The sequence below is a fragment of the Sinocyclocheilus grahami genome, unplaced genomic scaffold (assembly GCF_001515645.1).
Source record: "Sinocyclocheilus grahami isolate Dianchi unplaced genomic scaffold, SAMN03320097.WGS_v1.1 scaffold80.1, whole genome shotgun sequence".
NCBI classification, from domain to species: Eukaryota; Metazoa; Chordata; class Actinopteri; order Cypriniformes; family Cyprinidae; genus Sinocyclocheilus; species Sinocyclocheilus grahami.
The window spans coordinates 1606276-1621797 of NW_015505259.1; the positions used below are offsets into that span (position 1 = coordinate 1606276).

The 15522-nt window shown below is 35.5% G+C and overlaps 1 protein-coding gene across 4 annotated transcripts in view; it reads right to left on the reverse strand.

Annotated features, from left to right (window-relative positions):
* plxnb1b (plexin b1b) overlaps positions 1-15522 on the reverse strand; it is a 49826-nt gene that overhangs the window by 32770 nt on the left and 1534 nt on the right. Inside the window, exon 1 of one of the 4 annotated variants that reach the window (XM_016273667.1) lies at positions 10843-10863. The exons of the other annotated variants lie outside the window; for them this stretch is intronic. The gene's annotated coding sequence lies outside the window, so the exon portion shown is untranslated. Of the gene's footprint in view, positions 1-10842; positions 10864-15522 lie in introns of those variants that run through there. 4 annotated transcript variants of the gene reach the window in all.

The window sequence follows — 15522 nt, forward strand, 5'->3', positions numbered from 1 at the left end:
GATCACAAATGCAGACATGGTTTTATGTTTACGCGGCGCGATGCAACGCAACACGTAAAAAGACAGTATAAGTCATTATAATCAGTAATTATGTCCCCACTGGATGCAACGAATGCCTCGTTTAAAATGGGTTTTCATGTTTTTGAATCGTCACTCCTGCCTGACAGGGCATCATCACATTATGGTAGGGGCGTAACATTTCCGTCACATGCTTGAGGTATTCAGCCAATCATAATGCACTGGATAGCTGGCTAATCACAGCACACCTTGCTTTTCAGACCAATGAGCCTTGTAAAAATCTACACGTTTCAGAAAGGCGGGGCATAGAGAAACAATAAATGTACAGTATGTGGAAAATAATGTGTTTTTTTAACCTTAAACTGCATAAACACATTTCATTACACCAAATACACAAAATAATGTTATTTTTAGTAACATCATATGACCCCTTTAATACATCTATACATCTAAGTACATCAATTCAAAACAGATGATTTGACAGATGCCAGATCTTTAAATCATGATAACTGATCTCTGGCTAATTTGGTTCTTCAAACATGTTATTTAAATTAACTGTGCATCATAAAAGCATTTTGACATTTGAGAAGTGGCTGTGATGCATCAAAGCCTCCTGCATAAAAGCCACCTGTTAAAATTAATGCACAGCTCAGACAAACTGTACATAATGTATGACTACAATAAAATTCTGAGATAATTAATCCTTCACAAATAAATCTCTCACCACGTAAAATTGATTGTCAATTATTAAAGATTGTTTATGGTCAGGTTAATACGGAAGTTCTAAGCGGCCATGCATTATTTTTTTTTCCCTTCTTGTTTTCTCGTTATAACGACTTATTTTCTCGTTATATCGACATAACGAGAGTTGTTTTCTCGTTATAACGACTTAATTTTCTCGTTATATCGACATAACGAGAGTTGTTTTCTCGTTATAACGACTTAATTAATAACGGCAGCAGCAACAACAATACTACTGCGAGAATAAAAGTTACGCCTTCTTTCTTTGCGTGAACATTTGGGCGGTGTTATGCAAATCTTCCTACACATTGACATAGCCATGTGGGGGCGTGTTTAAACGAGGCATTTTAGGAGGGCGTGGACAAGTCTTAACTTTTATAAAGAATATCTCTTTGGATTTAAGATTTTAGTCTTTTCAACTTTACAGATCTTCTTTATGCACCAAGAGCTTGTAACACTCCAAAGAGAAAGGAAAAATTTAAATCGCATCATATGACCCATTTAAGGGTTTGTACCATAAATATTTAAACTTTTTTTCTTATTCTTCTCATCTTTGTAATCCTTGTCACCTGCTCACAAGTTTACTGGTGTCCGCAGTAAATCGACTTATAAATGACTGCATGAACGTTTACTTCAGTGGTCTCCATGTTTACTTCTGTATGACAGAATGCTTCACGCCATCTTGTTAACATTCTTTTTATGCATATGGGTCAGTTCAGGACCGTCATTCATTCACAATGGAATCGGATATTGGCCACATTTATAAATAATCTGAACAGTCATACAAAAAAAAAAATCAGATCTGATCAATAAATTGGAATTGAGCACTAATGTCTGCAGGGTGAACATAGCCTAATATAGACCTGCAGCATCCCATTTAAATAGTGGCACAGCTGCCTCTATAAAAAGCTGTATATATAAAAGTCTTTGAAGAATCAATTCAATGTGCTATTGAATTGACAGTGAATGAACAGTCCATGAGGCTACTTTCAGCACAGTAATGCTCTGAGCTAGGAGTCCTGTAAACACAACATGTTTAAACCTGAGTATTCTGTCTTAAATCTTAAGGAAATATCTGCTAGACTCTGTGTAGGACAAGTGTAATAGTTATATCTCTTCCTGCCAGCTAAACATTCCTTAAAAGTCAACATGAAATGGTGTTCGCAACACATTTTACTTCCTACTGTGACATTTCAGACTGAAACAAGAAATACAACAAGACAGAAATAAATATACTACAAACTTAAATTTGAGTGGCCAAGCATCGAAAGATCGCAAAGAGTGCTTATATTGTGAGGACTGAAACTAACTCTTGTATATGAGGTATTAAAATGTACTACAAAAGCAAAACAAAATCCTAAAATATTGATTTTATGTTCAGTCTAAAGAGAAAAGAACACAACACATGGGAAAGAGAACAGCCCAGTCATCTAATACTAAGAGCAACTCAAACACACAAATTATTTGATCTTCTGGCCAAAAACATGCACACACTTGCCCAACACACCTCTAGGGTGACATACACGCTCAAGTCCTTCAACCAAAACCTCAAGTTAACATTGATGTCCAATATCCTATATCCTAAAAATATCTACTTCAAGACTTCATTAAAAGACTGCGAGGTGTTGGTGACAGCAGTTTCAGATTGTTCAGTTTATTAAATGTTAACAATGTTTAGATTAATAAACTGGTCAATTAAATACAAATATATCTTAAAATAAATAATATATTGTGTTAGCATGCTAATGTTTATTAAGCTTACATTATTTTTGTCAACAAAAAAAATGACAAGGCAATAATATGAATTTAACTGAGGTCATGAGCAAAGATTTTCCATATAACATGTTATAATAGAGTTCCTAATGCTTAAATAAAAAGCTCAAAAAAATGAATGTCTCAAATAATATAATGTCATCTGAATAAGTCTGATATCAAGAAATTGGTAATAATGTCAGCTGTTAAAATCCTGAACTATGGCCTCTATCAAGAATATTAAACCAAGATATGTGAGGTTTGTTTATGTACTTTGTTTCTTTTACATCTCACAGATGGGAAATCTGAAAAAAAGTGGAACACACACACCCTTACATATTTAGCTATCCAAATGGGGTTATTCTATAGATTTCTATTGTTTTTTTATTTATTTACAGCTAGTTAAAGATACTGTAACCTAACCCACACCCTAACCATAACAGAAAACTTTCGCCATTCGACAATCAATAAACATATTTTTCAAAATTATTATTACTGTATTATTATTTTAGCATCCATTAGTATTAGTTTACAAACAAGGACATCCTTAAAAAGGAGGTTTTGTCAGCTTTAGCTCACTTGGTACAAATTTGTCCCCATATGGTAAAGTATACACACACACACACACACACACACACACACACGTTATCCTTGAATAGCTAAATATTAACACAGACAAAGGCCAGACCAATGTGTGTGCACCTTTGAACCTGAAACACTGAACTACTGGCTAATGTTGTTGTTATATGAAGAAATAAATCTAAACTATAAACAAAACCATTGTAAGGCTTAAGAAGACTTGGAATGTAGTGCACAGGTTTTATGGACTGATTTTACGATGCTTCTTTGAGCTTTACAGACATGGTCACTATGACCTGTCACTGTACAGTAAAGAGAGCAGGAACATTATTCAAAACTTCCCTTTTGTGTTTCACAGAGAGAATAATATCATACAGGTTTGAAATCAAATGATTTGTCTCTCCACTGAGACTCAACTCCGTGATGGACTTTGATAATGTTGAACTCTTACTACAAGCGCTGCAAATTCTTTAAATTATATAAAAAGAAATTATCCAAACTGAAATAAGTGTGTTTTTAGGCTTAATCCAGACCAACTAAAAGCCTGATGAGACAATGAACTGCAACAACAACAACGACAAAAAAAAGGTGTAAATAAGCTTGGGGGGAAAACAGTCAGAAGAAGATCTGAATATGCCCTTATTCACTCTCAATAACATGAGATTAGACTACTGACAACTTTCCCACCACATTAAAACAGGCAACAAAAAACATACTTTTTCCTATGTTTGGAAAAATATGTTTTTGACTTCAAGGCCGGAGTCAACTGCTGAATCAAGGAAGCATCAAAACTGACAGAGATGACACCACTGAATGAGGTAGTTGCCCATACAGAACAAATGTCCATCCCACCTCTGAGCAAAAAGCTTTGCCACCATGCTCAAGAAAATCACCTCCACAAGACAAGGGGGAAGGGGAGCGTGAAGGCAGAAGCTTCCTCAAATCAATGGCTGAAGCTGAGGTAAGGTGTACCTTTCTGTGCCAACAATAAAATCAGAAACAGATCCATTGCAGTATGCTTAAGAACTACCTCATCTTGCTGCTATAGCTCAAACGTTTCTCTGCAACAAGTGCTCCTTCAGTGAGAGCATTTAGTGCCAGGGACACATCTTTTTACCTCACCAATTAAAGCTCAAACCAGAAAAAGTAAACATGCTTACATTTTTGCATTCAGTTAAAATATACCAGTCCAAAAGGTGTTCTGATTCTTTATTATTGTTCTTTAGTTGTGTTCTTTTCAAATATAATCGTTATAAAGGACTATGCTGGATTTTTATTTGTTAGTTTTACAAATAATCAAATAATTTAAAGGGGTCCTATTATGCTCTTTTACAAAGCCTTGATTTTGTTTTGGGGGTGTACTAGAACATGCTCTCATGCTTGGTGGTTCGGAAAACGCATTATTTTTCACATAATTTACATTATTAAAATACCTTTCTCCCCAGCCTGCCACAAACGGCTCGGTTAGTTCCGGCTTTGATGAAGGTCCGCCTTCCGAAAAACTAAATGTGTTGTGATTGGTTAGCTGTCCCAGTGCGTTGTGATTGGCAAACAGCTTAGACAGTGTTTCATTACTGCCTCGCCCCTTGCTCCATCTTTCAACAAAAACTTTTGGGCGAATCCGGCACTGTACTCCCTCGTGTTGTGGAAGCTGTCCTCAGTAAAATGCGCAGCACACAATAGCAAATTGGGTTTATAATGCTCAGGAACGGAGTTAAAAAATAAATTGCAACCACTGTTTCCTGACATCATCCGCTTTCAGAAGCTCAAACAAAGACATTTGGGCATGGAGGTGAAAAAAAACAGGGTTTCAGGCGGTCGCACACCGGACGAGAAGCGCAGCATCGCACCACGTCTTTAAAATTCAAATACATTATTTTCTATGAGTGTAGGAACACCGGCGGCGCCGTTCGGCGTCTGTCCATGGCGCCCAGCTACGTCGTGTTATACTTGTAAGAATTGTTCTAGACATGCCGAAAATTTGACACTACAGCACAGCAGCTCTTCTTCTTCATTTTCAATGATGCACTCACTCAACCAAGTGATCTAACCACAACCTCGCCCCTCCCAACCATTCGAATTTCTGTAGCATTACAAATAATTACAAAGAATTATTTGTAATGCTATTCCAATGAGCCACTTTGTGATATCACAAAGCTCGGAAAACAAATGCTGTAGTTCAAACGAGCCGTTTGTTGTAGTTCTTGAAAAGGGATTTTTAAAAAACGAAATATCTCCCTTTGGAGTGGACTTTGAGATTTGTAACTTTCTAGATCTTTTTTATGCCCAAACATACACACTGACTAAAATTAAAAAAGTGAAAAAGCATAATAGGACCCCTTTAACTGTTCATAAGTGAAATCTTAACACTTATTTGAATTTTAAAACACTGATTTATAGTTAAAGCTCATTCACACCAAGCATGAAACCTATAACGATGAAGATAGTTTTAAAGACCAACCTAAATGTAAAAGAATAGCACTGTCCACACCACAACTAAAATGCCACAGAGGAACAATATTTTTAGAATCACAACAATTTGATGAAACGAAACATTGACGTCCAAACAGAATCCAGTCTGCTGATTTAAAGAGCTCCAGCACTTATGATAAACAGAACATCATCGTGTGTTTTTTGTAGCGTAATTCAATAACTGTGATAATACCATATAACAAGATAAAAGGTTCAGAAATTATTGTGATATAAAAATTAGACACATGCCTACACTGAAAATTAAATGGGAAAGTGTGCATGTTCATTGCCACGGGGATATCTATATGCGGAAAAACTGCAGACCCAGGGCTATATGGGTCAACAAGACCACTCAGGCTCGTAGCCAGAACAGCGAGTTCCACCGGTCAGTACAGGAACCGCAGTTGATTGAACTCTGGTTTCAACGTTCTTTTGGGATAGAGAGGACTCGGTTTGATTACAGCAGCCTCATAAAAATCTCTGCGATTACACACTCTACACTGATTTTGGTCTCTTAATTGAAAGTCTTTTCTCAACTTTGTTGTGTTTGTGGTTATGGCCACATTGAGTCTGCAACATTCACTGTTACTTATAACCAAACTAACACCTTAAATATTCAGGATTCACAACTAGGCTACATTTTGGTGAACCAATGCTATGTGAACATATTGTACAACATAAACCACAACAGACAACTATTATTTTGTCATGTTGTTAGATATAACCATGTAGAATGCTTCACTTAATTTTAGGATATACAGCAATCATAAATGATAGAAAGGAGAATTGTGTGGTTTGAGACAAAGACTAAACTTTTATCAAAGGGTCAAGATTTTACAAGTTCTTCACACCTCAGATTTGGCTCAAGGCTCAAGAAATGTGCAAAGAAAGCTGTAGAAAGGTGGGAGGAAAGAGGGAGGGAATCAAGCACAACAACCCACAACACAAAGACCAAAAGCACTCATTACAGTGATGAATGAAGATTAAAATGGGAGTGGAGACAAAGACAAAGGAGCTGGGGCACTTTGCTGTATCACTCATAGGACAAAGGCAAAAACATGTGACAGGACAATAACACCGTTCGTATATTGGATTGGATAATTGGGTCAGATTCGAGAATGAAGTCGCTTACAGCACTCAGAACAAACATAACAGGACTGGGACATGTGACATATTTAGAGAGATTTATGAATAAATGTCTTTGGTGCCGAAATAGCTCATCACTATCTAATCATTAAAGATTAAATCCCAAATGGCTCCCTTATCAAAGAGCCATATAGCCATAAACACACTCAATTATTGATAAAGTATGTTTTAACATTTCAGTACTTACTAAGCTGTAATTAGGAGGAAGAACTTTTTTAAAGCCCACCTCCTTCACAATATTTTCATCACTTTTAACAGCATTACAGCCTCTGAACAAAACACATATCAGCTTATTACATCTTCTGTTCATTCTTCTTTTAATTTTCAGTTTAATGAAAACTTCTAGTAATTTTTTCATCTTTACATTGTTTGTATTTGAATAATCCATTGTGTTGTTGCATTTATGATCATGTATTATGCTGCTGTTATTTCCATAAATAGGCCTATAGTTCAATTAGAAAAAAAATGCAATGGAATGTGACTGAATATATGGTGCTGGTTTATGTTTAAAGCACTAGAATATATACAGAGAAAGCTTAAACGTACTAGCTAGGAATGCTTGAATTTTTATAGATGATACCATTATCTTTGTAGATTTTAATTTCTTTTTGAGTGATTTTATTTCCGTATTGCCTAATTTACTAGTACGTGTTAAACACAGTTAAAACTTCACATAACTTAACACTCATAACTTTCTGTGTGGCTCTTCAAGGTTTTCCAACTGCTATCAATAAAGGAGAAATTTGCCGCCAAAACTGTATGTACAACACGCATAGGATTCTTTTAAATTGTTTGTGTTGGTTATGTTTTCCATGTCCACACATGCTTGGACTCTTATTATTGCTGCATGCAGCTGTATTTCACTTTATTGTGCTTAATTGTTGCACACCCTGTTTACACATGGCACACAGGCTTTTATGATGTTTTTATTTTTTTTTAAGCTTAACAATCCAGGTTTAATGTATGCTTTCAATAATTTAAAAAGAGCAACGTGAACTTTTTTGTAGAATGAATAAGGGTGAGGAAATGATGAAAGAATTCACATTTTAAAGCTAATTATTCTTTTAGGATTCCTATAAGCTTATCTTCTCTAATCACTTCATGAGAACTTAATGAAATCATAATCCAAAGGAAAGGGCGAATATAGGTAAAGTGGGACAACTGGATCAATCATTGTGCATATTCTTCCATTACTAAAAATCAACTTTAAGTAAATCCTAAAATATTAATTTATGACATTGATATATCCATTTGTATCAAGTTTTTGTATCAAAAAGCAGCAGAAATTATGCACTCCAACAGGTCCCTCTAACTCTTATCCATTTCTCAGAATAGTTTTTCTCTATGCAGTTCGGCAGCAGCAGAGAAGTGCTTTGCTTTCCTTTGTTTATGCCATTCCTTAACCAGTATTGTGGCAGGGAATGTTTGATGACATAATTGAATACTATAGATAATGTGCTTTGAACTGTTTATTTATTAAAGGGGTCATATGATTCTGCTAAAAAGAACATTATTTGGTGTATTTGGTGTAATGAAATGCGTTTATGCTGGTTTAAAGTTAAAAAAACACATTATTTTCCACATACTGTACATTATTGTTTCTCCTTTATGCCCCGCCTTTTTGAAACGCGTCGATTTTTACAAAACTCATCGTTCTGAAAAAGCGAGGTGTGCTGTGATTGGCCGAATACCTCAAGCATGAGACGGAAATGTTACACCCCTCACATACTGTGATGGCATGTCCCGGCCGGAGCGACGACACAAAAACATTAAAACCCATTACAAACGAGGCATTTGCTGCATCCAGTGGGGACATAATTACTGATTATAATGACTTGTACTGTCTTTTTACGCGTTGCATTGCATCGCGCCGTGTAAACATAAAACTCTGTCTGCATTTGTGATCAGAGGAATGACAAACAACAAGTGTTAACGTTACTCCACACTGCCCAAAACTCCCGTTTGAATCATCAGTGGCAAATGATAAAAGAAAACGTACTTACGTGAGTCAGAACTGCCGGCATTTTAGTCTAACGTTACTCTCCCAGGATCAGTAAACAGTCCTCCATAAAATGTGCCGGCGATCCACAGCACTAAGTTGAAGTATTCCCTCAGCGACCAGCACAGATCAGCTCTAGGCATGACGAAGCGGATATCATCCTCTTTTGAAAAACAAAACAAAGTAGTTTTGCTTTCACAACGAAAAACACAGCGGCCTAGCGTGAGCGAAAGCCCCGGCTTAGCGTGAGCGGAAGCCGGGCAAGAGTGCGCTGAGGCGGCGGGGTCGAGAATGGTGGTCCCGGCAAAGAAGCGGTGAAAACGGTGAAAGCCGATCCGGCGATCCACAGCACTAAGTTGATGTATTTCCTCAGCGACCAGCACGGATCAGCTCCAGGCATGACGAAGCGGATATCGTCCTCTTTTGGAAGACCAAACAAAGTAGTTTCGCTTTCACAACGAAGCACACAGCGTCTTCAGGACATGGTGGCAGCGGCAACAATACTACAGCGAGAATAAAAGTTACGCCTTCTTTCTTTGCGTGAACATTTGGGCGGCGTTATGCAAATCTTCCCACATAGTGAGGTAGATATGTGGGGGCGTGTTCGAACGAGCCGTTTTAGGTAGGCGTGGTTAACTCTTAACTTTTATAAAGAATATCTCTTTGGATTTGAGACTTTAGTCTTTGCAACTTTACAGATCTTCTTTATGCACCAAGAGCTTGTAACACTCCAAAGAGAAAATAAAGAATTAAATCGCATCATATGACCCCTTTAAACTAAAAACAGCCTTTGGCTAAAAGGAGATCCAAACAGTGCAGCAGGAATGGAAGCATTATGGTTTGAGGCCAGACAGGCCCTGAGGAAATTATAGACTCAACCAAGCATTCCACAATGTATCAAAGTATTTGAGAATATAAGGCCATCTAAGAGGATCTTGTACAAACACTGAAACAAGCCCACAAATAATGTCTAAAGCAACATGAAATGGTCATTCCATAACCCTCCAAAAGCAAGGCCCACTTTTGAAACACAGACAATTCTATAGGTCAACATTTAGGCCTGCACAGTCTGCAGGTTTGTGTTATATGCAACAAATGTATCCTTATGTAACAGCCATGTTCTGAGAGAGAGAGAGAGAGAGAGAGAGAGAGAGAGAGAGAGAGTGGAGGTGGGTAGGGGATTGTTCCCACTAATTCAGCAAGGGGAAAAAAATGAAAAGAGGGGTAGTTCCCAGGACAACCAGAGACCCACCAGAGCTTTCCAACAAGAAGCAAATGATTGCCAAGAGACTCCACTAACTGTAAGGAGTTCTTCACAAATATCCCTAAATGAATGCTTGCTTACACAATCAGTGTACATTAACGTTTCTCTACTCTAAATAAACATTAAATATGGAATGCATCTTTTAGAGTTTTTGCCTCCATAACATCAAAGGGACTATTGTTGTATGGATCTACATATATTCCCTACAAAAAAAAGAAAGAAATTTCATATCTGCAATGACAAACAGCCAACAAAACTCTGCACTTTTAACAGATCAAGAAGGCTTTTACTAGCCTGCATCAGGGAATAAAAAAGGAGAACAATCTTTATTAAAGCCCTAAAAGGCTAGAAGGTCTGGTCCAACATTCATGTTCTCTTCACCATGGCAACCCCTTTTCCCAGGACAGAGACAATCTCAAGGGTAGGAATGTTTATGCATGTCCCAGAAAGAGTTTTGAGGAGTTCTGTGTGACTGCATCAGTGAGACAAAGGAAGAGAAACAGAGCGCAGAAAATATTTAAATTACCTATTGGTTTAGAGTTAGGTTCATCTTTCTGAATTACTGCTATTAAAATTAGTAGTAGTAGTAGTAGTAGCAAAGAGTTAGTATCTGAATTTAGAAATGTACAAAATTATAGATGATTTTTTCCTGATGTATACATGTCAGTAAATCCATACAATACATAGTTTAAAATGTAAAAGAATGATAAAGCAATAGTTGTCTGAATGATAAATTATACTACATTAATATGCTGTAATAATTGTCAAGTAACAAGGAACGCATTACACGTTAAATAAAATATTGATTAATATACTGTATTTATATACAATTTATTTCAATTAATGTTTTTATTCAAATACTTACGCACACCTTACAAACTCCAGCGTGTCCATGCACTCACTCACATATTCAACATTACTCACTCGCCCCTCCCCTCCATCTGCAACTCTCCCTCATTCTCAAATTCCCCCTCTTTTAACTGACCTTTTAAATCTCCACTCCAACAAAAGAGACAAAGGGAGCTGGACGGCTTTCTCTCTTTCCCCCTGCTGAAGGGGAACAAACACACATACACAAGACTACAGCCTGTCATTCCACAGACACAGGCCTGAAGTACATGTACAGATTTGCACCACTATATCACTATCTCTGACTTTCTTTGTTATCTCTGTTATTAGTAAGAGCCCGTTTCTCATCATTTAGGTGCCTTAGGCAAGATCCCTATAAAATAGGAAAACTTCAACATGCTTTATTGAAACACTTAGCCCAGCTCTAAGTCTATATTAAATTACAAGATGATAATTTTGTAATCATTGTCATATAAAAAGTACTTCTGAATTATCTTCTAATTAAATCTTCTAAATTAAATCAGTTCAACATATAAGTGATTGTGTCTCTTCAGCAGACTTGATTCTTAGAGATTACTTTCACAATGTACTTTTTAAAGCTTAAAAATGTTACATACACTAAAAACTGCTGGGTTAAAAACAACCCAATTTGGGTTATTTTGGCAACCCAGCGCTGGGTAAAAAAGGGACAATAAAAAGTACTTCTGAATTATCTTCTAAATTAAATCAGTTCAACATATAAGTGATTGTGTCTCTTCAGAAGACTCGATTCTTAGGGATTACTTTCGCAATGTACTTTTTGAAGCTTAAAAATGTTACATATATAACATCGCCTGCGATTTTGAATGCGATATTGCGTAGCTTGTAATAGATCTACGGCTCGGTGTAGTAAATGCCGCTCCATCTGAAAGCATGTGCTGGAGATTTACAACTAATCACAGAACCGGCTTTACTGATGAGATGTGCACGAAAATCGCAATCGATTATTTGCACAGCCCTACTTTCAATAGACGGAAAAAAGATGATGAGAGAAAATAAAATCTTAATTTGTGTTGCTAAATGACTGGCAAGCAGAAATCGAAAGTTCTTTGATTGGCTAAAGAAAGAAGTGGACTGTGTTCCACTATTTATTTTACTATTTACAGAGCCTTGGGCTGCCACAGAGATGGTGTTATCTCTCTTGGCATTTATTATTATTATTGGCACTTAGCAACCCTAACAACAAATTGGCCAGAACATTCTGGTAACCAGCTAGAACCCCCTAGTGATGCTCAGCACCCAGTCAAAACAGCCTAGCAACCTACTATAACATCCTGAAAACCAAATAGCAAAACACTTTTAAAAGAAAATTATGCATGGTATTTTCATCCAATGCTGTCTCAAAGACACTCTACACGAAATTAATCTCCAGACATGCTCTGAAAGTTGACTTGACAAACATTTCACTATTTCATTTGATAAAAATCTTTATACAGAAACAAAGGTCTTCAAGAGATCCCATCAAAACAAAAGTTTCGATTCACTTGAAGAAATTGACAAAAAAAAAATTCAGTTGAATGTACTTGTATTAATGTATTAATAATTATAATAATAGTAATAATGAAATTATAATTCATATAATAAAATTCATTTGTATGCCATTGTTTTTTTGTTTTGTTTTTTTACAATAAATTTGTATTAAATCATAAATCCAGAAAGCTATTGTAAAAGACTATTGTAAAAATACTAATAAATTGTGTTTTATGAATTAAATCGATTAGAACTGCTTTTTAATTAAATTCAATTAAACCATTAAATGGGAATCCAGAAAATTTTAAACAGAAATCACGGTAATTGGGAAAAATAAATAAAAAATTCTGTAGGGCCCTAAAATTTGATTTTTGTTCAATTTTAAATAAGCAGTTGTTAAATTGTATACGTTTCATAATTTCAATTAATTAGACATGCTGTTTGATTACTAAAATTTTAATTTAACCATTAAAATGGAATTCAGAAAAAAAAGTTCAAACAGAATCTAGAAAAGCCTTTCAAGACCCCATCCTATACACCACAATATCACAGAGAAATACAGACAAGCTCTTTTGGCTTGGAACAGTGTTAGGGTTAGTATGTGTATGCGGAATGTAAAAAAATAGAAAAATTAAAAGTCCTGAATAAACTTTAATCTAGGCTTTGTTAAGCCAACATTAATGTTTGTCTTGACAAACTTTACTTTGAGTTCAATCTTAATTTTTCTATCAAAAGACTTCATTGAATTCATTCAAAAACTGTATGGAACTACAGAGAATATGAATGTTTAGAATGTGCTCATGTAGAAATGGGAAACATAATGTTGCTAATCTCACTACTCACAGGCTACAACAACCTTACATTTGAGGGGCTTGGGCAACTCTTTTGATCTTGGCATGATGGTACGGTGTACTTCACGGTTAATAACCGAACCAGAGGAGTTTATTGATGTTCGTATAATATGACCTTCCACTTTAATGAAAAAGCACCGTAAACAATTTCATGCCCTATATTTTAGGTCTTCTGATGACATTATATTAGACAGTAAAAGACAGTATATTTGATTGGAATTCCTGTTTGAAAACGTCTCTTCCTCCATTCAGCATTGAAACACTGTCAAAATTAGTTATGACACTCAGCACGTTAAAACTCCCTCCAACATGTTCCAATGTTCCCTTGTGCATAATTTGAACATAAAGGTCTGTGCTTTTGTTTAAAATGACTGCATTTTGCTGGAGTTTATTGGTGATTCTGAATGGTATGGTACTCACTATCGGGTGTCTGTTAAATGAGGTCACTGGAGAGAAGAGGACTGAATAAAAACACATCATTCACAAGCACAGTTACTAGAATTTAAAACCCTGATGAAAAGGCTTGGTAAACTGTCGAATAGATGCAATACACTCTGTGTTGCGCACACACAATATCTCTTCTTTGTGCTCTAAACTTTTTATTATGGTGCGAGGGTTCATCTGTGACTCAAGAAAGAGATACTGCTGTAAAGCATACCATCATCTGTAAAGCACCCAGAATGTGTATAAAATGCTTTTAAGTCACTCTGCCTTATAGCCTTTACTGTTTTTGTAATGAAAGATAATTAAAGCTACACTATGTAACTTTTCTGTTTGAAATTAACAATTTAAGTAATGCACAAGTACATCAGGAATTGTTGGGATGGATTTCATGGGAAACAGCATACTATGTGTTTAACGTCATATCATATTGCTTCTTTTTAATTCTTTATTTAAATGCAAGTGTACATCCAATCCAATCAAGAGGGTATTATTAGTAGTAGTTCTGTTACTTTTGATGAAATTCGCCATTAGATTCACCCACGCAGAACAGCCGAGGCAAAGCACAATTCACGTAATTACTAAAACAATGTTTCTCCTGTAGCTTTAACGTTTATCCTATATAATTGTTTTATTGTATGTATCATGTCAGTTGTCCTAGTAAACAACCTATTGTTTATAGAGTGTATATATTTATTTAGTAGTATTTGTATTAAAAAGTAACCTATTTTAAAATTATAATTTATTTTGTTACATTAAATATAAATATTTTATGTATGTTTATGTTTTCTCTTTATTTATAATGAAGCCGCGTGTAGTTAGCAAGTTAATAAGTTAAAGATATTCTGTACTGGGAAAAAAAACAATGGATCAGTATTGGCAAGGTAGCAAAATTTGTATCAAGCCATGTTTTGTAACATTTTGTTAATTAAAGCTACACAAATCTCTACACTATGTACATTCTAAGTATCATTTGTCAACGTCGATATGAATCTTTTTTCATATTTTAACTTACTTTATTTAACAGTATGCACAACACACTAAGGCGTACACCTCGCGTGAGAAGTCTGTCATTTTCACTGAAAAATTGGGTTTGACATTTTGGTTAAACATTATGAGGTCAAAACAAATACAAAATACATTACATGGATGAATCATTCATGTTCATTTCAAGATCAACAGGATTTTACAAGTTTGATAAAGTGAATTTTCATAATTCAGTTTATGTTGTCTTTATTACTATGATATAAAGTTTATCACTCTCAGTTTTGGTATATATCTACAACCCCCTCCACCACCACCACCACCACAAAACCGCAAGTACGATACCCACGCAAGTATGATAATTTTGTCATTTACACACCCTCATGTTGTTCTAAAATGAGTTTCTCTTCTGGGGAACAAATTATGTTAATATTTTATAATAAAAGTGAAAGGGCACTATGTCTGTCCAAAATTCCATAAAACACAATAAAGACATCACTAAAGTGGTCCATATGACTCATGCCCTATATTCCAAGTCTTTTGATAGATTTGTGTGACAAACAAACTTAAATTTCAATCATTATTCACTAGAAATTTCTCCTGGCTACAACCTGTGTGGGATCACAATAAACAAAACAATGAAAGAAAATTTGGAGTCTGTTTACATTTATCATATGCATATTAATGCCAAATGTATAGAGGATGAGACCCCTGCGTATGACGTCCAATGCAAGCTTTCCCTAGCAAGACAAAACAATTCTCTCCTTTTTTTTTTTTTTTTTTGGTCAATTGTCAAAACAAATATGATGCTTTAGCACCACCAAATAGGCTACTATGTGTAGCAGCAAATATGTCTGGACACTAGAAAGAAAGATATATATATATATATATATATATATATATATATATATATATAT